The following is a 23,977-nucleotide window of genomic DNA, read 5'->3' on the forward strand; positions in this document are numbered from 1 at the left end:
GGCTCCATAGTTTGGATATTGTGAGTTGTACTGTTATAAACATGGACATGCATGTATCACTGTAGCATGATGACTTTAATTCTTCAGGATAAACACTGAGGAGAGGTATAGTCGGGTCATATGATGGTTCCATGCCTAGTCTTTTGAGGAGCCTCCATACTGATTTCCTTTAAGGTCATACTAATTTACACTCCCACCTACAGTGTAGAAGTGTTCTTTTTTCTCCACAGCCTCTCCAGAATTTATTATTGTTCAAATTTCTTTTTTTGTTCATTGTCCGAGGACAGTGGACTTCAGTCATTACCATGTCTTGGTTGTTTTGAGTAATGCTGCAGTGACATGGCAACACGAAATGTCTTTGAGCTACTGATGTTGTTTCCCTTGGGTATATGCCCAGAAGTAGGATTGCTGGATCATGTGGTAGTTCTATTTTTATTTTTTTTTAGGAACCTCCAGACTATTTTCAAGGCTTCATTTTTGAGTCCCTGGAGCCCAGCAAAGTGTCTGGTACCTCAGAGGGGGTAAAAGTGTTTCTTAATTAATGGTATTGACATATGTTGTAGAATATAGTACTATATTGAAAATATGGTAAAATGGGTCTGGAGAAGAAACTGAGCACCCAGGAATGGTAGGGAGAAGAGACAGTGTGTGTGTGACATGAAGTTTGTATATGTTGTAGTCAGATCAGTGGGATTGTGATTCAGGCATATAGTCCATGTCCTCAGGGACACCTGAATACACATCACTTAGGAAATCTTAGCTGTAAGTATCAAAAACCTCACTCAATAGGTTTAAATAATGATACTTATGAGAAGTCAGGGTTGTCTAATTCAGTAGTTCAGCAATGCTATCAAAGACCGGTTCTTTCTTTCTGCTCTGTCCTCAGGCTTCCCCTCATAGTCAAAATGTGGCTGCAGAAGTTCCAGACAGTATAATAACCAGCAGAGACAGAGCCAGGAAAGCATTTGCAGGAGCTCCCCCAGCAAGTCTCCTCTCATATCTCATAATGGGACATCCCAACTTGTTCACTGGCAAGGGGCCTGCTTTTGTTTTGAATGGATGAGTCTTCTGATCTGGGGATAAGCTTACTACCCTGAATGGTGAACAACATTAGAGTCCTGCTAGATGGGAGGAAGGGATCAATGGATATTGCTCATCAGGCAGAGTGTCTACCTCAAAGCTCGATGCAGACCACAGGCTGAAAGTTGAGTGTTAAAGTCTTTTCTAGCTGGAGACTCCATAGTGAATTTCTCAAAGTCAAAGCAAAGAACCTTTTCCTCTGTTCTACCAGCAGGTTGTGCTTTGACCACAGCTGCCCTTTGGGAGGCTGGCACAGAGCCACAGCTAGATCCTCAGGCTGCTTGTCAAGGGTGGGGCAGCAGGACATGCCACTCTTCCTCCATGAGCCCAGCCAGGGCCTCCACTGGGCACTTGGCACTGCCACGTCTTCCTAAGGAGAGAGCTGGGGAAGGAACCCGAGGGAGCCAGACTCCAGAGCCCTGGGACCCAGACAGAGCTCCAGGAAGTTTCAGGCAAGTATTCTGTCTCTTCTCCCCTCAGATGTGTAGATGGACATGAGGTGAGATTGTGGTGAGACTCCGAGGTTGCTAGATGTGGGGTTTGCTGGGAGTAGCCACCTGCAAGAAGACTGAGCCAGACAAACAAATGTTCTGAAAGAGGATAAGGAAAATAATATCTCTTCTAGGGGTCTCTGATTTTTCTGTAGTGTTTCCTTCCTTTCAAAACCCTGTCAACCCTCCAAAGTGGACCCCAACACCACCCGGATCTCCTGTGTTTTGTTGTCAGATTCACTGAGAGCTGCAGAGTAGGCTCATGTCCCTCCAGGGTCTGCCTTTTTAACCAGGAAGAGAGAGCTGTTGAGAAATTGATGGGGAGACTCAGACCAAGGGCACCAGATAATGAATGTGAATGAGAGTGGGTGTCTGCAATGTGCAGGAGGCTTAGATTCCATGCCAGGAGCAGTGGTGACAGCTTCTAGAAATTGTCCAACAGCCTGGCATTCTAAAGAATGTCCTGCAGAACTGGGAAACCTGTTCTTCCACACACACATTTCAGGAGCAGTTAAAATGAGATGCAATTGAAGGTTGAACCCGGCTGGAGCACAGTGGGATGTAGTTCAGAGTGACACCTGTGGCATTCACTGGCAGGGCTGGGAAGGGGGGTGTAAGATGATGCTTATTTGTCTATTATGATAAGTGTTGTTACATTTTATGTGTCTTTCTTGAATCTTCAAGAAGACTTTCAATTCCTTTAGGGCAGCAATAGAATATTTTATTTATCTTATATTCTTCACAAGGTCAGTATTAAATTACTGTTTATTGGGTGATTTTTGGATATATTTCTATAAAATGAAACTTGATCATTCAAGGTCCTAGAAACTTGATCATCAAGGTCCTTGATCATTCATTCATTTGGGCAGAGTTGTCATCAATATCTGTTAAGCACATGCTAAGATGGAACACTCTCAGACACTTTTGCCATTTGAGCTGGACCAAGGTTGCTAACTATGTTTCCTAGGGCTAACATAACAAAGTTTCACAAACTGTGTGATTTACAGCAGAAACGTATTGTCCCCCAGTTCTGGAGGCCAAGAGCACTGGGGGAGAATACGTTTGCTTCCTCTCCTTGTTCAGGAGGCTTCTTTCCTGCCTCTTCGCAGCTGCTGGTGGTTTGTTGGCCATCCTGAGTGTTCTTTAACTTGCAAGCACATTGCTCTGGACTCTTCCTTCATTATCACGTGGCATTCTCCGTGTGTGTCTCTCTTTGACATCTTATAAGAGCACAGTCTCATTGGATGAAGGGCCCAACCTACTCCAGGATTTCCTCTGCTTAACTAATTATATCTGTAACAACCCACTTTCCAAACAAAGTCACACTCTGAGATGCCAGGGTAAGCATTAGGTCTTCAAAATATCTTTGCTTTGGAGGTCACAATTCAACCCATAATAGGTGCGTTGCTTGTTCCTAGTGACAAAGCTGAGGACTTGCATAGGTCTAGGAGTGGGTGTGAACTGTGTCCTGTGGTGCTGCCTGGCAGTGTCAGGGAGAAGGGTCAGGAGGAGCACATAACCTCTGTTTCTGGCATTCTCTAGAGAAGTGTGCTGCAGTGGGGTCCAGCTGTGCTCCAGGGGAGGAGCTTCACCTTCCTGTCACTCTCCATATCTTAGATCGAGTGGGGCAGACTGTTGACAGAGGGGAACAAACAGACCATCTGGGTTCCAGGCAGACTTAACTGTTGAGGAACATTGGGAAACTCCACCTGCCCTTCAGCCGGAGGCCTTAGAGCTCCCCAGATTCATGGGAACCTGAATTATTGGGCAGTTTACCCAAAGGGAGGTAGCAGGGCATCCCTTTCCCCTGGGAGAGGGGAGCTACTGGGCTCAGTTAGCTTATTGCCAGGCAATCCAGAGAGAGTCCCAGGTGCCAGATTTTGACAACCTGCTTGTTTCCAAACCTAGTAAAACTTGGACCCTATGTTGCCAACTGGTCTGCCTCTCTAGTTTGGGAATCCATTGGCAGCCTGTAGATGTGTTTTGTTCACAGTGGCTGCTATGTGCAATGTCTTTATATTATTTTTTGTATAAGCAAATACTTTCACATGCTTGAAAAATCAAATCACTGTAGAAAGATATTTAGTGAGATCTTATCCTTGTCTCCATCTGTCCATTCTGCCCCTGCCCCAGTAACCCCTTTTATTACTTTCTTATGTATATGTTCAGGGCTTCTTTTTGCAAATATGAGCCTATTCAAATACATAATATGAATCCTTTCCTTTCTTACATAATTTTAGCATACTGTACACACTTTAAACAAAACCTTGTGCTTTTATTTCACTTATCTTGTTGGTTTTTTATTCCTCTATCAATCTTTCCAGAATTTCCTCATTCTTTCTTACAGAGCCACAGCATCCCATTGTATGGATGCATACAATTTACTTAAACACAGATAGTTTTCAGTCATTCATTATTACAAATAATTCTGCAATGAATTTGCTTGCCATTTTGTACATGGTATTTGAACATGCATAATATTAAAAAATTCTGAGTTATCTTTGAATTATCAAAAAGCCTCTAAACAGTAGGTTCAATGACTGTGTGTTGACAGCTGTTTGGGAGGAGTAGTATCTGTCCCTTTAGGTAGGACTTGCCTGCTCCCATCTGACATCTTCCCACCACCTCTCACTGTCTCTCATGAAGCTCAAAGGTTGATTCCCATTTAGTGTCACAATTATGTTGTTTCTCTTACAGAGATTAAGAAGCAAGGGAAATCACTCTTATATTCAAGTTTCTTCAAAGTAGGAAGTGAGAGCCATGGAGTCTGTCTTTTCCAGCCCAGAGGGAAAGGGTGGATTTCCATGTGAATATGATTCTGCTTCATTTGCACCTGACTACTTGGCCCATGTCAGTTACATGTTTGGACACTTTTGAGTTTGACCTGCCTTGTTAGATTCATGCCATTCCCTCATTGCAAAAGCAGAAGGGTAGGAACTCAGTTCTCTGGTTGCTTTAGCACTGAGCAGGTGCTTGAGATCAGCAATAAACAATGAACGAGACCATGAAAAGCATTGTTGTATTACACATATGATCTCACCTGAAACCCATGAGGAGGTGGTATTACTATCCTCATTTTACAGATAAGGAAGCATCAGCAGAGTGAAAAATTTTCACCACTACCCTTAACTCATACATGGTAAAACTAGGATTGAAATGCATGCAGTTCTGGCTAAAACTTGGTGTTTAAGCCAATATATCATATTGCCTTTATAAAAAAATAGGTGTGGTTTATAGTTACCTTTCACACCTTCTAAGTATGTCATCATTAATGTTGTGGTGATAATGGGCATGACTAAGGTTAAAGCATCTCTGAAAACAGGTGACATAGCCACATGACCCAGAGAAAGCATTTTTGTTCTGTCAAGGGTGACAGCTCACCCTTCATGGCCTTTCACATTTTCTCAATTGGATTATCTCTACCACCACTTTTTGCTCTTCAGTCCCCAAACACTTATTGAACAACCTCTGAAGGCACAATGTTGGGTTTGAGAGATAAGATGAATAAGCCATACCCTGGTGCTTGGAGCCGGGTTAGGATGGGACAACAGAAAGCTTCCACCAGGTAAGTGTAGTATTGGAGTGAAGTAGACATGGCAGGCTGGGTCCTGAGTGCAAAAAAAGACATAAATTTACATGGAGTAACAAGGTGGGGGTTTCCAGCTGTCTTGGGTCTTCATCATTTTACTTTGCTTGATGAAGGAAGGAAGTGAGGGCCCGGAAGTGGAGGTTGTAAGCTAAGGTATTGAGCCATCATTCTGCCCACAGCCCACGGTGACTGTGACAACATGATAATGACTGCAGCTCTGGAGGCTGTGAGGTCTTTGGAGACTGGCCCAGTCAGGGTTGAAAAGTGGGCTGAAGGAAACTGCCTTTCCCTTCTGCTCTCAGCTTTTCTCATTCCTGGATATTCATTCAGCCTGTCAACTGGTGGCCTCATTGTAGGACATTCACCCTCTTCCCCAGTGAAGAAATTCTAAACTCAGCCAACTGGGGTGGGGTGGGACCAGGAGAGCACCATTCACAGGTCACCATATTCCACTGAAAAAATTGCAGCTTAGCAAAAGGATTTGTCAGTCAGGGATTCTTTCATCATGCTTTCCTGGCTTTTTATTGTTTCTGCTTTTTCTTCGTCTCTCTCAAGTTGCATGTAAAACATATGTCATCTCTGTTGTTATCTTAGACTGACTGGGGTTTTGCTTTTTGTTTATTCTTCAACTGAGTGTGGTGCAAACCACAGCAGCCAACAGGCAGAGGAGGTCCAGAGGGAACCTGTCACTTCTCATTCAAATGCTACCTATTGGTCTTAGGGCAAATGGTGTTAGTAGTGACATTGTACAAAACAAAGACATTGAAACTCAGTCCCTAGTGATTTCTGGAGCCCTATTGCTTGTGTCTCTGATGGATGAGTAATTAGGAACTAGTTGTTTACAGTTAAAAGGGAGAATTGGGAGTCCTTATGGAATTCAGATGTTTCTAGGCATTTCTAGGTCCACAGCTACATGTGCTTCCCTGTGCTGACAGCTGCATGGTGGTAATATCCCCCATACCTTTCTTGACTTAGGAAACTAGTGACAGGAAAGGGAGCAAAAGATACAGCTGACACACCCTCTTGGGCCAGGCAAAGGAATGAGATTGGCCTTGATCAATATTCTCAATGAGGTCATTACTGCCACCTAGAGGGGATTTGCAAATTTTCAGAGTTAAACCAGAAGCTCAGTAATTTAGGAAAGAGAAGTTTAAAAGGAGTAGAGACAAAGTCTTGAGATGTTGAAATGTTGAGATAGCTCCCCTACTTCATGCATTCTGTTTAGGTGAAGCATTCCAGACAGACATTGACCTGAAGAGGGCTCCAGTGTGGTATGTAGTGACTGTGAGAGCAGGAGACCACTGGCAGATTTGTAGCTTGGAGACTTTGTCTAACAGACATGGGACCGAATATGATTAACTTAGCAGAAGTAAATAAAATGTCACCATTTCAATGAACTTTGTTATAAAATAGTTTATTCTCATATTATATGTATGATTAAATTTGCAATAAAATAAGAAATCTCTTGCAAAAATTGAACATTACAATTATTTACAATTAAAGACCATGTTTTGGTCTTTAATATCTCACTTAGAGATGTACCAAACAATTTTTCAAAATTCATCCTCCTTTCTGCACTGCCTATACTAAAAGGATATTATTTCCAAGGGCTTTAAATTTTTTTCCCTAATGGTAAAGACTGAATTATGCTCAACAATGTGGATGGAATTTCCAGATTGGGGACATATTTGCCATGATACTTTGTCATTGGCCTATCCCATACCTCGTCATAATAAATTACATTTATATATAAGACTTAGCTCATTAGTTTAGAAGTAATATGCAACTTTTATTGTCTAACTATACATTTGTAATTTGATTCGCCTTGTTCTCTCTATCTCAGTTAAGGTTATTTTCTTCTTCCTGTTAATATAGACAGAAAAATAGCCTTGCTGTTTTTTATTCTTTCATTTAAAAAAATTCTGTTGCCTTCTTTCATCACTCACCTCTTTTATTTCCTTGTCCTTTTTCTGTGGAGTCGCTTCTACTTGTCTTCTGTTAGGTTTAAACGTATCCATGGTAAGCAGATGTGTGCACTGACTACTTCATGGTGTGTTCCAATGCAGTCATGCGTGAGCACTTACATACTGACATATATATTATTATAAATCACATTCCTAGTTGGGGCTAAATAATGCACATGGATCAACTAACTTATCTAGGAACTTAATTTCAGTTGGTAAAGAGGATATTTCCAAACATGTTTTGCTACAGTGGGTCATCAATTAGATTGGTGGAACACTGCTGTGTTAAATGATCTTTTAAGGTCTCTGACATTCTATGGAACACTTAAAAAGCAGTAGATTTACACAAAAACTTCTTTTTAAAAAAAAGCAGATTATAGTCCAAGGTCATAGGTCTGCTTTTCCATTGCTGATTCAGGTAACTGGCCACCATATTCATCCGCTCTCCACCTCTCTCTGACACCAGCAGCATCACCTTAAGGTGGTGGCCTTGTGCGTGTGAGCAAACCATCTGTTTCCCCCACCCGGAAAGGTCTGGTGATAGTGCTGATGTCATCAGGTGGATCTGCTGATGTCTTAGAAGTTAATAACTTCAGCATATCCCTAAATTAAGTCATGTTTCACTTCTCCAGAGGGACCATCTGATCCCATTTTCAGACTACCAAGTTGAAGTAAGAACAGCCAACCCCAAAGCACACACAATGCCAACTGCATTTACTTGATAACCAGCCGGTTGTCTTGGGCAGGCATCTCGCGGGACACTGATGATGAAGCACAGATCCATGCCCTACTTTCTGCAAACTTATACAAGGGAAACTTTGCTTAACAATACCCATGAAAGCAGAGTCCTCCTTGACTCTTCTGGCTGGCTCAGCAGGGGCTAAAAAAGTGCCGGAATGCCTGTACAGGAACTCATAATCACATCACTGGGTTTTGCATGTGCATTTCCCAGGGCCCATTTTGATCAGCCTGGCTCAGGAAGGGTCAGTAAAATTAAAGCAGAGAGGTCACCCCAAGGATGATATCACCTGAAAGGTAGAGAAGAAGACATTAAATGTTGCCAGGCAGGAAACATCCAGGGGCTGCCCAGCACTGAACTGTGGGCACAGAGAGGGGGCTTGGTTAAATGGACAAGGAAGAGGAAACAGGGCAGCCGCTGATGAAGTTATTCTTAGGTTTTGGTGGTCAACTTTTGGGGGGATTTGATATTACCCATTGTCCTAGAAGTGAACAAAAAGCATAGGAACTTCTTCTTCTTCTTCTTTTTTTTTTTTTTTTTTTTTTCATTTTCTGGGAATAAACATCTTTAAGAAAGGAGGTCTCCTCTTTCCATGGATACACCATATGACAGTGTTAGGTGGTGGCTACTGGTTGAGGGAGGTGCTTCAGAATGCTGGGCACAGGCCAGATGGAGTCATTGGTCCCAAAGAGAAGATTTGGGAGCTTCTGGACAGGAGGCCCTGGTAGAATTCATTCTGGTCATCCTCCTGCCTCACGAAGCCCCATCACTCATCCTTCCCCAATATATTAGGAAGGCCTGGCATCTTGAACTGAGATGTGGGACTGGGGTTAGGGAGCAGGATAGAGGACTGTTGCTGGTGCTAGGCCTCACTGGGGAATTTAGTTGTCCCCTATGGAGGCCTTAATTTCCCTGCCCCAAGGGCAGAGGACCAGTGAAAATGTTTCAACTGAGCAAGGGAGTATTCTGAATACTGTACAAATAGTGTGTGGAGTACACAAACATATGAATGGTTTCAGAACTTCCACTGCTGACCTCCCCCTGTTTCATAGAAAACCCAAGAGGTTTTTCTAGAGAGGTGGAGGGGTAGGTAAATGTGACATTAATGGATCTCCTGAACCATGGAGAGAAAAAGTGGCCTCTAGGTAAAACCAGGCCAGAAACCAGCCATCTGCTGTTGACAGACATGGAATGCTACTTCACGCTCACACTCTTGAAAGATGCTGGGAATCTTACTGGGAACAAGACAGATAGGCCCTGGCCCAGAGGGCCCATAGTCTAGTAGAGAAAACAGATATTAACTACTAACACATGGAATTAATTATGATGGCCATAGAAATGTTAAGGAGGAACATGAAGCCCATGAGAATGTACAGTCACAGACCTAGACTGGAGGGTCTTAAAAGTCACCTTGTCCAGCCCAGTACATTTACAGATATGGGAAGGTGAGGAAGTTGACAGGGATTGCCTAGTCAGTTCTCAAGATGGGTCTAGAAACCATTTCTGACACCCTGTTCTGTTTTGATTGGGCCGGGGAATTGGTTTACATTTGTGATCAGGGCCAGCTTTATCAACATTGACTTTCGGTGGATAGGAGAAGGGAGGGTAACTGTTCACAGCCTGATGGGAGCTTCTTTCTACAAGTCCTGCATCTTGTAGGTTGGAGCTATTCTAAGTATAAAGGGCGAGTCCATTTTGATGCCGTTTGTCCCTAGGTGGCCAGCAGAGATACTAGATGTGCTTGAGGCACAGCTAAGGAACTTATGGGCTCTCAGTTGCAGCACTGCCTGCCCAGCTTTCCCTCACTCTGTTCTCTGAGTGGTCTAGGTTCCCATAGCCTCCCACTGGCCGGATCTTCTTACTTTTCTCTGTTTGACCCCAGCCTTCACACTGCCTTCAGCCTGCCCTGGCCTCTGTAATTACTGTCTGCTGATAGGTAGTTTACTTGACCTTTCTGAGCATCATGTGTAAATGAATGTGGAGAATATCTCACAGGGTTTTAGGTCAGAGCCATTAAAACAGTTATGGCACCTAGCACAGTGCCTGGCACATATTCCCATATTAATGTCCTTGAAGTACATTAGGTAGTGAAATTCATGATGTCTCCTTATTACATACGAATAAAGAAGTAACCTTGTTAGAATTCAATTCATCCAAGATTTTGTTGACTGTTTTATGCTAGTTCCTGTGCTGGGCACTGTGGTTCCATAATGGATGAACCATGATCCCTGACTTTGGGGAGTTAAGAATTTAGTAGAACAGACATATTTACAACCAAATATAATGCAGTGTGATAAGTGGCCCGCTAGGAACAAACACAAGGAGCCATGGGAACACCGAGAGTGAAGAGCTAAGTCCCTTGCATGCCATTTGAGGCTGTCCTGCCCTCCCAGGCCTACCCCTCACTCTGTCCTTAGGCCAGTGCTCACATTCCCCCAAATACACACTGCAGGACTTGATTTTGACCTCCTCCGATCCCTGTAGCCTGAGGCCATCGCTCACTGTTCCTTTTGCTTGGAATCCTCTTCCTCATCTTTTCACTGCCCAATTCTTACTAACTACTCTGCAGGCCCATGTGCTTACCCCTAATTCCACAGTCTCCCCTTCACTCCCACTTCCCATGTTTTTATTGGTGCATTATAGTTGTACACAATGGTGGGATTCCTTGTTACATAATCATACATGCACACAATAGAACAATATAATTTGGTCAATATCGTTCCCCAGTATTTTTCCCCTCCCTCCCCTCCTTTTTCCCTGATGCCTTTTCTCTACTTTATTGATCTCCCTTCAGTTTTCATGAGACATCCCCCAGCCACCTCTCTGTTCCTGTTTCCTCTCTAGTTCCCACATGTTTGAGAAAGCATATGACTGTTGACTTTCTGATTTTTGCTATCTTATTTAACATAATGGTCTGAAGTTCCATCCATTTTCCTGCAAATGACACAATTTCATTCTTCCTTATGACTGAATAAAACTCTAAAAAATATATATCACATTTTCTTTATTCACTCATCCTTTGATGGACACCTAGACTGGGTTCCGTAGTTGGGCTATTGTGAATTGTACTGCTATAAACATGGGTATGCATGTATCACTGTAGTATGCTGACTTTAATTCTTTAGGATAAATACCAAGGTATAGCTGGGTCATATTGTGGTTCCATTTCTATTCTTAACTCCATAGTCTTAATCCATCACCCAAATCATTGTTCTTTACCATTTGTTCCAATTTTTCGAAACAAAATTTTATTGTAAAAGCAATAAATGTTTATTGTGAAATAAACCCAGAGAATATAGCTAACAGTAAAGAAGAAAATAAATATCACCCGTAAGCTGAAAAACAAAGATAACCACTGCTAACCCTCTCCCATATTTCCTCCTAGTCTTTTTACAATTGCACGTGTGCACATGTGCATGCACACACACACACTCACCACACATACACACACACACACACACCACTTCTTATTGTCCTTTCTCATTCTACCTAATTATCAATTAGATAATAATCTCAATTAGATAATGATCTCAATTGTCATTAATCTCCATTAGATAATAATCTCAGACTGTAAGCTACTTGAGAGCAAGGATAACGTGGCCCTTGCTTTTTTTTTATCTGTTATTAAACACAACATCTTGTACCAGAGGTCCTTCTGTCTCTGAGTCAAGACACTGGGTGAATTGGTTTGGCTTTGGAATTCAGCAGATTATTATTTGGAGGAAGCAGATTTGCTGACCCCATACTGGCTGCTTTTGGAGACTCACACACATTCTTTAAGCACCAGCAAGTGCTGGGCAGTCAACTCTCTGCTAGGAGTCTGGAGAAAGGGATCAAAAATTTGTAATGACTCAATAAGTCACCGAGTCACAGGCAAGTGCTTAAGTGGGATCTGCATCCTGCATCAGGCATGTTGAAAAATGGCTCTGCCTCAATGACACAGTTGATTCTGGCAAATCTTTCCTTATCCCCTGATCAGAAGTAGAGCGAACATTTTACCTAGGGCCAGTGGGTGAGATGTTCTTCCCCGAGGAGTCAGTTTGGGCTCCAACATATTCTTTGCTTAGACATAAAATTCAAGAGGCTCTTGAGTTAGGATTGGGAATTCTTTTCCAAAAATCTCAATGTGGGGAGTCTGGGACCAAGTCAGTGGGGAATTTACTCAACAGCCACAGGTGAAAGCAAATCAGAGAACTCAAGAAAGACCAATTTGGGGGAATAAATAGAAGAAAATGCTAACACAGCATCAGAATCCCTTCAAGACATGTGTAGAAACATGAGAGGCTGGTGGTAGGCTAAGGACCTCAGTGTAGGACATTCATCTGTATGGATGGCAACAGAGCTTTAAAAGCAGATATAAGGGAAACAGATCCACTTTCCACCTGAGATGTTTATTTGAATATGGCAGGATGCTTGTTATTTTAGATTTTTTTTTTCTTGAAAGGGAGGGTGGTGTCAGGCTGTTTCTAGAACTAAATATCTCTTAGGAAATTTCATTATGGGATCAAGGGAAGAGTCTGCAAGGTTTTGACTTCTGATGAAAAACATCAGAAATCAAGTTAAATCAAAGAGAACTCTTAAGATAAACAATCACTTATATGTGTGATGCAAAGAAACCTCTGTCAGAGAGCAGTTTTTGGAGCAAGAGAGAGAGGAAAGGAGAATTAGGAAAGATGTAGGGCTCAGCCTTTGAGATACCTTCTAGGACGGGGTTTCCTACGGCTCTACATCATTAAAAAGAGATGGACAAAAACTGTGGTTTTTACATGGGATACCAATGAGGACCTAAGAAGCCAAGACCCAAGAAAGCCAGGTGATATACACAAGATTAGATCAAAAAGGGTAACCTGAGGGAATGTGATTTTTTTTTTTTAATTCTAAATATAGTTTTCTTTCTGTAACTCTACAGTGACTATGGGAGGTAACGGGATTCAGTAGCAAGAGCATAGGTTAAGGTGTGTTCAATTTAAATTCTGACCGGGGACAAGTTCTTATTATCTTTACAGCCTGTTTCCTCATCTTTACATAATCAAACGGCCCAGGAGTTGTCCCCATCTGCTCAAGTGTGACCCCTGGCTTCTTATAAGCTTGTCCCTGGGCCTCACACACTCACTGGATCACCCCTTCATTCAGAAATCATTCCAGGTGCTGGGGTGACAGCAGGGATCTGAACAAAGTCTCTGCCTTCATGGAGCTCACAGTCCCAACCAGCACTGTGCAATGGAAATGCGACCTGAGCCACATGTCCAGCTTTCAGTGTCCTAATAGCCAGATGAAGAAAGTAAAAAAGTGAGTTGAAATTAATCTTAACAACATGTAATTTAACCCAGTATACCCAACATATCATCATTTTGGCATGATAATTTTTTATCATTAAAAATGATTGAGATTTTTACATTCCTTTCTTTAGAACTCAGACTTTGAGACCTGGGATGTATTTTACTCTTGCATAACAATTTGGACTCGCCCCATGTCAAATGCTCAATAGCCTCATGTGGCTTGTGACTACTGCATTGGACAATGAAATTCTAGGGATGAGGATCAGGCCAATGCCATCTGTACCAGATGCAGGAAGCGCTTCGCTACAAACCCTGCTGCTCAAGGGAGAGGCCTGCCTTCCCCACACAGGTGCCCTCTCCTGGGGCCTCAGCCCCACCCTGCTAAAGCTTGCTGATTTCATGCCAAAAGAGGGAGGATTCTATGCCACAGATTCTGACCTAGGCTGTAGGTGCACTGTGCCTTGTCCTCTAACAGAAACAATAGCATAATTAGCACATAGTTAGCACTTAGTATGGACCCCACTATGCACTAAGCCCATCTTGAGCTGTGAATCTTGTTATCTTCACAGTGACTTTTACAAAGACGTGCTGTTATTATCCATGTTTAAGGAGGAAACAGGCTCGGAGAAGTTCGATTACTTGGTGAGGCTCACACAGGTAGTGAGTGGAAGCTTGAACCCAGAGCCATCTAAATCCAAAGTATTTTGTTCTTTTTTAAAATTTAATTAAATTATTTATTTATTCTAATCTGTTATATGTGATGGCAGAATGCAATTCATTTCATATTACACATATAGAGCAACAATTTTTCAAGTCACTGGTTGTATACATTTTCACATCATTCGTGTCTTCATACATGTTCTTAGGGTAATGATGTCTAACTCATTCCACTGTCTTTCCTACCCCCATGCCCCCTCCATTCCCCTCCCTCCCCATTGCCCTATCTAAAGTTCCTCCATTCCTTTCACGTTCCCCCATTTGTTCTTAACAGAGAGAAAACACAGACTTAGGTCCATCCATGGCAACATGGGAACTGAGCCCAAGCTCCTGAGTCTTCATCTAAGGCTCTCATTGGCCTTTCAAAAGTCTCTGTACCAAGTGGGAATGCTTTGGAGACTAAAGTGCCATTGAGGATGACTTTCACATGGAAGGCTATATATGAGACATGTAGCATCTCCAGACCCAGCCCTCCAACAGCTGTCAGCCAGGATCTATAACAGCTGGCATGTTTTTATTACAATAAGATAGTACAGTCTTTGAAAGTCATATAATAATGTTTGTGTGTTACGAACTAAGACATTAACTCATAAATGATAGGCATAGATTACAAACATCTTTGTAGACTTTGTAGATGAAAGTTGGCTGTCATTCATGGTATGATAATTATTGTTGTTATTGTTCATTAGATTATGTGCCAGGGAGCTCACATTAGCCCAGATTGCAGAGATAGCTCCGGCAAACTCCAATACCTTGAATTTTCTGTCCCCACTGGGCTCCAGCACCTGGAAGTTTTTGAGGTTTGCTTATAGAAATACTGCAATAAAAACCCAGCGTGTGTGCAAACTAACCAGCCAGGCATCGTCAGCACTAGTTGATTTGCCCAGTACTGTCAGGGGTCCTCATCAATCTTGGGGTTCTAGCAGCACTCCTGGCAGAGAGACACCTAAAAACCTGTAGACAGGATGGAGGGACCCCAGCCCTCACCACCAACCAAGACCCAAGATGGGAGAGGGGCCAGAAATCCAGCCACCAGCCTCAGAAAAGAGAGGCCCAAAGACTGTGCTAAGCCTTCCCTGGTCTTGCTGAATGGGGTTACCATGAAGACCATCTGAATCTATTTCAGTCTCTGAGGCCCACTCTGAGTCTCACCTCCCTCACAGAAATGGATCCTGACATTTCAGCTGCCTTCTCCCATCCCATCCACCCCAATGTCCTGTAGTATTGAAAGCTGTGTCTCTGCCTTATATTGTTATCGACATACTTTCTGTCTGGTTGTGCCCTTTCTTTCCATTCCCAGCCTCCTGTGACCTCTCCCAGAGACCATGATGTGTGGACTTGGGACCTCTCTAATGATCTGGTTGGTAAGCCCCACTAAGTTCCAGAGAGAGCATAAAGGGGCTGTTTCATGATTGCAAGTGTACGCCATGTCTTTAATTAACTTTTCATTTGGCTTTGTATATCTCTCCATCTAAAATAGACTACCTTTAAGAATCAGGCAGGCTTTTGGTAGTTAGTCTTCATTTTAGAGTATCTGTCTGACCTGTCTTGGTTCAATCAGTGACAGTACATGGCTGGACCAAGTGAGGGGGTTGTGCCCCCATCCAGTCAGCCTCCTTTGATGCTGGTCACTTGCATAATACCTTGTAACTTTCTTTTATTGCAGTTACTCCAAGTACCCAGAACAGTGCCTGGCAGGTGCTTAGTACAAACTAGTTCTGTATGAATCAGTTTGGCTTCTGGAGGAGAGGGCATGGTTGGAAGGAGGAGAGTTAGGACCTAGGGTGCTCAGCAGCTTTCTCGGGGCTTCATCTGTGAAGAGAAGTAAGGTCAGCTACAGATGGGCTGTGCAGTAATGGAAAACATAATGGCCTAGGAATCTGGGACCTGCAGATCATTTTCCTGTGCTAAGGTTTATTTTCTATGTGACCTTGAGAAAGTCTTGCAAGTTGAAGGAAATGTGTTTGTGAAATTGCTTCATAAACCTTAAAATGGCATAGTGAAATGTTATTCATCACCCCAAGATCTGCTCCCTGCCTGGTTGTTCAAATGTATTTCTTCTTAATTTAGTTAGGGTATACCAATCATTGAAAAATGTTTTTCTCTCCTTATGGCAAACACAATAAATTGTAATAATAAAAAAGTTAGAAGATTCAGAAGAAAATAAAAATAATTTCTTAGGATTACTATCTAGAAATAATACTATTAACATCGTATGTTTGGCCAAATAGTTTTTTTTTTTTTTTTCTAAATAAGATCCCAGGAGTTGGCAGCTATGGGCAGGACAGGGCAGCAATCTCTTCCTGTCCTTCTACTCCCCTGGCTTTGCTGTGGGCTCCTGCCTGGGAAACAACTAGAGGGTGGAGCCTCCCCTTTGTGGCTGCTGCAGCATCCTAGTAGCAATGCCAGTGGGTCGGGGGACTGGAGTGGGTACCCCAGGGGGCTTAAAGAAGGGGTTATCTTCTGCAAGTACATTTCACTATCTGATAGTGTCTGGTGTTTATTGCCTGTCTCTCTCCTATGATGTAAGCTCCATGAAGACAACATTTGCTAAACTTGCCTGTTACTAATCCTTTGATACCCAAAGGAGGGTCTGCACCTCGTAAATATTTATTGAATAAACAAAAGAATACTCAAGCACTCTGTTACCTCATATAGAATGAGAAGTACTTGAAGAATATTCCTCAGATGGATTGTGTACATGAGCTCCACCAAGGCTGTATTCAATGGTAATATATATATTTGGTCTGTCAGATCTAGTGTGGGTTGAACTTTGGCCTTAGCATACAATGGGATAGATAATTCTAATGTCCTTTGCAATCACTATTGCTATCTCCAGTCTTTTCAAACATGCCTTTAGATCATGAGGCAAAGCATTCTGCAAAGTTCCTTTCCTAGTTCAGTCTTAAAACCTTCAAATTGCTCTAGTCAAGAAGGTTTGTCTTCTCCCTGAGCCAAAGCCTGTTCCTCCTCTGATGCTGTATTAGTCTATTTCTGTTATTATAATACAATACGTGGTGCTGGGTACTTTATAAAGAAAAGAAGTTTATTAAGCTCACCAATTGGAGGCTGAAAGTCCAAACAGCATGCTATTGGCTCTGGCAAGGTTCCCCTGGCTAGGTCACATTGAGAGAGATGGCATCATGGAGGGAGAACATGTGAAAATAAGAAATCACACGGCAAGACAGAAACCAGAGAGTGATTTAGGGTCAGGCTCCAGATTTTATAACAACTTGCTCTTGTGAGAACCAACTCAGGGTACCACAAGAATAAATTATTTTTGAAGGCAGCATCCCCAGTGACTTCCCAATGGACTCCACCTCTTAAGGATCCACCACTTCTCAATATCTCCACACTGGGGACCAAGTTTCCAAAACATGAACCCTTGCGGGACAAACCACAACTAAATCATAGCAATCACTTTTAGCTTGCTCTCTTTGTGGGTCCTTTAGACTTTCTCATAACCCCACTGCATTTCTTTCTTTTGGAAGTGAGTCTGGCCACAATTCTACTCTCTGTCTTCAAAACTTCAGCGGTGCAAACAGCATCTATGGATTGGATGCAAGAAAAAGAAAACTTGCTGAGAGGTGGTGCTCCTGGGAAGGGGTGATCAGTTTGTCCCTAGTCTACTTACTTCTCCTGCACAAGGCTCTGACCTCATCAGCCTAGACACAGGCTTCAGATTTGGGGTTGCTAAGCAGACTTACCAGTGCTACACCTGAGCCTTCTTTTTTTCTCTTCAAAGCCTGGAAGAGGAAGGGACAAGGCCTTTTTCTTCTGGGACATTGCAACCCTGCTAGGAGGGATGTTTCTCACCAGTTTCCCCCAAATTTCCAGGAAGCCCCTTGCACCGTGGTCCCCAGTGGAAAACAAGATGTGATTCATCTTTTCTGTGTTTCCTAGGTGGAGTTCAAATCACCAGTAGCAAAAGCGCCTTCCAGAAGTGAAGAGATTACCAGTTCTCAGAGAGCAGGGAGCCACAGGTGAGTGAGGAAGGAGAGATAGACAGTCTGCAGCATGTTTGATCTGCCTCCAAAGGCCTCGCAATTCCAGGCCCTACATTCTGCCATTCTTGCTGCTTTAAATAACTGTTGTCCCTCAGCATCAGAAGGGAGTGATTCTAGGACCCCTGCAGATAGCAAAATCTGCAGATACTCAAGTTGCTTATATAAAAATGGCATAGTATTTTCCTGTAACCTACTCACATCCTCATGTATACTTTGAATCACATCCAGAGAACTTATAATGCCTAAAACAATGCAAATGATATGTAAATAATGGTTATTCTGTATTATTTAGGTAATAATGGGTTCAGTACAAACACAGTTTTTATTACTTTTAAGATATTTTTCCATTCTTGGTTTGTTCGGGCTGCTGATGCAGAACCTGTGGCTATGCAGGCCACTCTGTTTGTGAGCTCAGACAGTGAGTTCTTAGATTTGAGAACTTGAATTCATCAGACTGAGTGGATGCTGGAACAAATTAAGACCTTTGAGGCTGCTGGGTTAGAATGAATGTATTTTGCATTTGAGAAGGGCTTGAATTTGGGGGTACCTGGGGCAGAGTGCTATATGGACTGAATCATAATGGTATCCTCTAAAATGCATACATTGAAACCTAACCCCCAAGTTGGATAGTATTATGAAATAGGGCTTTTGAGAGGCAATTAGGTCATGAGAACTACTTTCATAAATTAGATTTTTACCTTCATAAAAGAGAACTAGGAAAACTCCCAAGCCCCCCTCTACCATGTGAGGACCCTGTGAGGTGTCAGCAGCTGGCCATTTGGAAAAGGTTCTGATGAGAACCATGCTGGCACCTGACCTCAGACTTCCAGCCTCCAGAACTGTGAGAAATACATTTCTGTTGTTTAAAGGCCACCCAAGCTTCCAACATGTGAACCTTCAGGGCACAGCTTAAATGTCATGTCAGATTAAATGGACTAAGACATTAAGTCTTAGTAGGACTTAGCTCAGACAGACGGCCAGGAAATGCCAGATGAGTAGGCAATATGTTTGAAAATGCCAAGGCACCAAAGAGTGGAGGGAAGAGGAAATAATTTGGAGGGAAGAGAATGTGGGAGGGGAGATGGGAGATGGCACTAAGGAGATAGTAGTTGTCCTGTGTGTTTAAGATACATCCTGAAAGTAACAATCAGGTCTGCATTTTAGGTAGATCTCCTTGGTGTTTTATGGGTTTATTTAATGGTTTCCTGGAAATTAGTGTGGTATTAATGTATCTTTTAAAATATACATATAAATTGCCTATCTTAGTCTGCTTTGTATTGGTAAAGTAAAATATGCAAAGCTGGTTTCTTTACAAATGAAAGAGGAGAGAGGTTTGGTCACAGATCTGGAGGGCCAAGAGCAGGGTACAAGCATCAGTTTCTGGTGAGGGCTTCGTGGCTGATAGCATCCCGTGACAAGAATATGTGGGACCCACAGAGGTCACATGGTGGGAGAGGAAACAAGAGGGAGGGGCCAGGCTCCATTTTTTATTGAAACCTGCTCTGGGAGCAGCTAGTCTACTCTGTGAGACCCAAACCATCCCAAGGGGCCAGTGTTCATCCCTTCACCCCCCACTAGGTCCCACTGCTTGAAGGACCCACCACCTCTCAATGCTGTTGCTTTGGAGACCAAGCTTCCAGCATATGAACCTTTGGGGCACAAGCCACATCCAAATTATAGGGATACCCTGGGGATCAATGATATTCCACTTGGGACTAATAATGCCAATTACTCTGTAGTGCTTATTGTAACAGGTATTTTGGTAGGCTATACACATTATTTTTGTTTAATCCTCACAAAGATTCTGCAAGGTAAGACTTATTATTAGCCCCATGTGACCAATAAAGAAACAAAATTTAAAGAGTCAGGCAAATTAAAATTGAATTCGAACTCTATTACTAATTAGCTATTTTTGTAGGGCAGATTTCTTAACTTTCTTAGGCAGCTTCCTAAAGTGATACTATAAAAATTAATAACAACAACAATAATAATAATAGTAATGCAAACTAGATTTAAATTTTAAACTCCTTTTTTTGGATTATCTACTCATTTGGATTATCTTGACCTTCATTTTCTTAAATATTCAAGAGTAGCTTCAGATTCAAACATTTAAGTAAATGAGCCATAATTGAATGGTATGGAGAATCATTAGAAAGTGGCTTCATTTGGGGGTACCACTCCAAGAATCATTTGCTCTTGTAGTTTTCATTGTGTGCACATATGGCTCTAATCATGTCCCTCTGATAAGTAAGTTCACCAAAGAAATGAAAGTCTTAAACATGTCTCTTCCTTGGCCCTCCCTGGTTCAGTGCCTTTCACGTGGCTGGGCAGAGTATAATAATTCATTTTTCCAGAAGCAGTTGGAACATCCTGCTTACAGAGCTAAGAGTTGAAGGCATAGGGCAGACACAGAAAACACACACACACACACAAACACTTGTGTGTGTGTGTGTGTGTGTGTGTATGGAGAGCTGGAAAGGAAGATTTGTACCTAAGGGAATCTGTAAGAATATATTCCATATAAAATATCCAAAATGTTCTCATTAATGCGGAGTCAAGAGAGTTGTCTTAGGATGGGTTTCCAGACATTGACTCAGAGAGGTGATTTAATGAGGAAAAGTTCCCATGAGAACTCTGTAAGGGAGGATGAAGAAGTCAGATGGAGTGAGAGCTCAGGCAAAGTTTCAGAAAGTTCCAGCCTTTGTCTTATCCTACAAAGTATTCTAGAGTGTAAAAAAAAACAACTCAGACTTTGTCCCCACTGAGGACAGGGGTACTGGGCTTTCATTGTTCCAAGTTGGATAGTATTATGAAATGGGGCTTTTGAGAGGCAATTAGGTCATTGGCTAAGAGCTATTTGGAAGGGTCAAGGAGCTTCTGGGTACTTCTTGCTCTGTCCCTTTGGACAAAGTGGCTTCAATAGCTTAAGGGTCCACCATCTAAGAGTCGCAGGTGCCGGGAATGAGAAGCAAAACCACACAGACGCAGGGGGAGGATGCACAAATATTTGAGAGCATTTGAAAGGAACATCAATAATGTCACCTTGATAATAGGTCTGAGCCTTAACTGTGTTCTGCTACACCACACTGATGTCAATGTCTTGAAAATCCATGACCTTATGCAGCTTGTTCATCCATAAAGCAGGGATTGTGTTACTTTACTTGCTTATATCACAGCACAATTGCAAAAACAAAACAAAGCAAGGCATGGTACATGCCTTGTCAACAAGGATAAGATGTTCAAAGTCAGGTTCTGTTACTGGGCCTTTCTCTTCCAGGCCCAGAGCATGTATTAGCACTGGGTCTCTCCGGACTCCTGTCTTGCAGGCATCACCGCTGACAGCCTTTGAAAAGAGCTTGTTCATATTAGGAAGAAAGTGGACACTTTCTTAATGTTGATAAATTTTGCAGCAGTTTCTTTAATATATACCAGCTGCCTTGAAATACATCTAATTAACCACCAGATATCATGCTGTGACTGTGTCTGGCTTTGATGTGCTCATCAGCATCAGTAAGAAGTATTGGAAAGCTAATCATAATGGGACTTAGCTTTTATAAAATGCCTTTTATCTTCAAAGTGGTTTACAACCACTAATTATTAGAGGAATTAGGGTGAACAGCAACCATCTCACGGAGACCTCAAACCATTAGCAAGGGCCTTTAATGTATCTTATAATAGAGCAAGGGAAGTGTGAAGGGGGATGTTTAATAATAGTTATCCAGACCTGGAAGAGTTATTTTATAGAGGTAGGACAGCTGTTCCCTGTCTCCCTGGAGGCCAGAACAAGGAAATTGGACCTAATTTGAGGAGAAAGGATGCTGGGTGGAGCATTGCATAAGCTGCAGCAGACTGCAGGCTGCAGAGATGGCCTCTGTCAATGGTGCCTCCACATACCTGCCCCTTCATCCGGGATGGTGGGTCATGTCCATCTTCTTAGTGGCTAGGGCTGGTAAGGTCACACCACAGAATCCATCCAGCTGGAGAGTCAGTGTTAGACTTAAGGGCCTCCTGATTATAGTTGTTTGGGTTTTTCTTCTTCAGTTACTTAGTTTTGCTAAATGTAACCAGGAGTGGAGGAAGGCAATTTGATTTCAATAATAGTTAATAATAATAATAATAATAATAATAATAAGGCTAATACTCACAAGGTACTATGCTGACTCTTCATCTCACATATGAGGAAAGTGGGGTTCAGAAAGCTCAATAAAGCTGTCTGTATGCTCCTGACCCAAGCAGTCTAGCCTTAGAATCTGCATTCTTTTTTTTTTTTTTTTTTTTTTTTTTTATNTTTGTAGAGCCTTTTGGGTCTGCTAGGTATAGAATCATATCATCTGCAAACAGTGATAATTTAAGTTCCTCTTTTCCTATTTTGATGCCTTTAATTTCTTTCGTCTGTCTAATTGCTCTGGCCAGTGTTTCGAGAACTATGTTGAACAGAAGTGGAGAGAGAGGGCATCCCTGTCTTGTTCCAAGAATCTGCATTCTTAACTATCGTAGTAGGGGGGCTGTCCAAGAAGAGGTAGTGTTTGTCCAAAGCTTCCCCTACCTTTACTATAAGTCCAAGAAGTAAATAACAGTTCCACAGAGAACAGGGAGGATCTCATTTCTGGACTGGTTGTTTCCTGTGCTGCATTCTTTAGTCTTGGGCAATGGGGTGAGGAAAGGGGCCCTAAGTAGAAGCAGGTCACCCTCTCCATTCTTCACTGAAGGGATCCTTATCTCTGCCTCATCTCCTGGTCCCATTAAGTATGGGAAAGCACAGGTGTGAATAATTGGTAAGCCACCTGTGACACCTTAGGGTTTCATTAAAGCACATTTCCCCTGAGTTCTAAGATTGATTTAATAATGGGCCCTGCACTATAAGTTTAAGGCAGAAGAGGCCCAACATAAAAACGTATTAGCTAGTATGGCCTTTGGAAACAGTACCAGGGATAGAGATCTTCTCATGATACTCTGTGCAGAAATAAGGTTTCTTTCTTGCTGAGAGCCAACTAATTGCTGGTAGGTTGATATTGGGTCTGATGGGAATACTGATACCACAGAAATAGGCAGATGCTACAAATCACGCCTTTCTCCCACCCCTACTCTGGATAATTGGTTGTTAAACATTTTAATGTCTTTTTCTAATACCAAGTGTGTGTACTATAATTTAATTCAATTCTGATGCCTTCCAGAGTTAGTGCAGATCCCAGAGGCTAAGGGCTGAGTTCCATAAGACTGCACCTATGTCACATACTAGTCACAAGTCCCCAGGTTTCTGCACATACTTCTAACTAACCAATTATAAATTTAGAGATTCTTATAATTCCCTCTTTACATTCAATAATTTGCTGGAATGGCTCACAGAACTAAGGAAAGTGATTTACCTATTATTATTGGCTTATTATAAAGGATGCAATTAAGGAACAGCCCATGGATGAGATGTATAGGGCCAGGGAAGGCCCTATTGGGGTGCAACATGGAGCTTCCATGCCTTCTTTGGGTTCCAGGAAGCTCTCCAAATCCATCATTTAGGGACTTAAGTCATTCACCATTAGTGACTGATCTCAAGCTCCAGGCCATCTCCCTTCCCCAGAGGTGAGGGGACAGTTCCAACCTCTAATCCAATTCTGCAGCTATCCATGGGTCCCACCAAGGGTCACAGCATTAGCTTAAACTCAAGGGTACTTGAAAGGGGCTGGTTATAAATAACCTTAGCATGCAGGAAATTCCAAAGATTTTGGAGCTCTGTGCCAGGAATCAGAAACAAAGATCAAATATGCATTTTTTGTTATACCACTGTCAGTCCTTCCTCTCAATGGTCAGTTAAGAAGTTCATGTGCATTTATTGAGCACTTGTTAAATGCAAGGTACCAAGCTGGGAATTGGAGGGATTTTTATTCAATTAAATAATCAAATATCAATTTTGTATTTACTGAAAGGTATTGAGATGGAGCCCCTCTGTCTTCAAGGATGAAATAAGACATATTCTGTACACTTGGAATCTCTAACCAACCTGACAAAGCAGTGTGTCTGAATACCTAATGCATGAAAGGGTCAGTAGGTGCTCAGAGAAATAGAGAGCCCAAGCAGTCCAGACTGGGTGGTCAGGGAAGATTTATGAGAGGAGGT

General features: G+C 42.3%; 1 protein-coding gene across 8 annotated transcripts in view; it reads left to right on the top strand.

Annotated features, from left to right (window-relative positions):
- Nucleotides 1-906: 906 nt before the first annotated feature.
- Nucleotides 907-23,977, top strand: part of Cracr2a (calcium release activated channel regulator 2A) — a 106,482-nt gene continuing 83,411 nt past the window's right edge. For 2 of the 8 annotated variants that reach the window (XM_048787669.1, XM_048787668.1), the window contains exons 1-2: nt 921-1,532; nt 17,763-17,842. The gene's annotated coding sequence lies outside the window, so the exon portion shown is untranslated. Of the gene's footprint in view, nt 1,533-15,249; nt 16,589-17,762; nt 17,843-23,977 lie in introns of those variants that run through there. The other 6 variants (XM_048787672.1, XM_015500751.2, XM_015500750.2 and 3 more) reach the window with 5 other exon arrangements.

The sequence above is a fragment of the Marmota marmota genome, unplaced genomic scaffold, assembly GCF_001458135.2.
Source record: "Marmota marmota marmota unplaced genomic scaffold, marMar, whole genome shotgun sequence".
In the NCBI taxonomy this organism is placed as follows: Eukaryota; Metazoa; Chordata; class Mammalia; order Rodentia; family Sciuridae; genus Marmota; species Marmota marmota.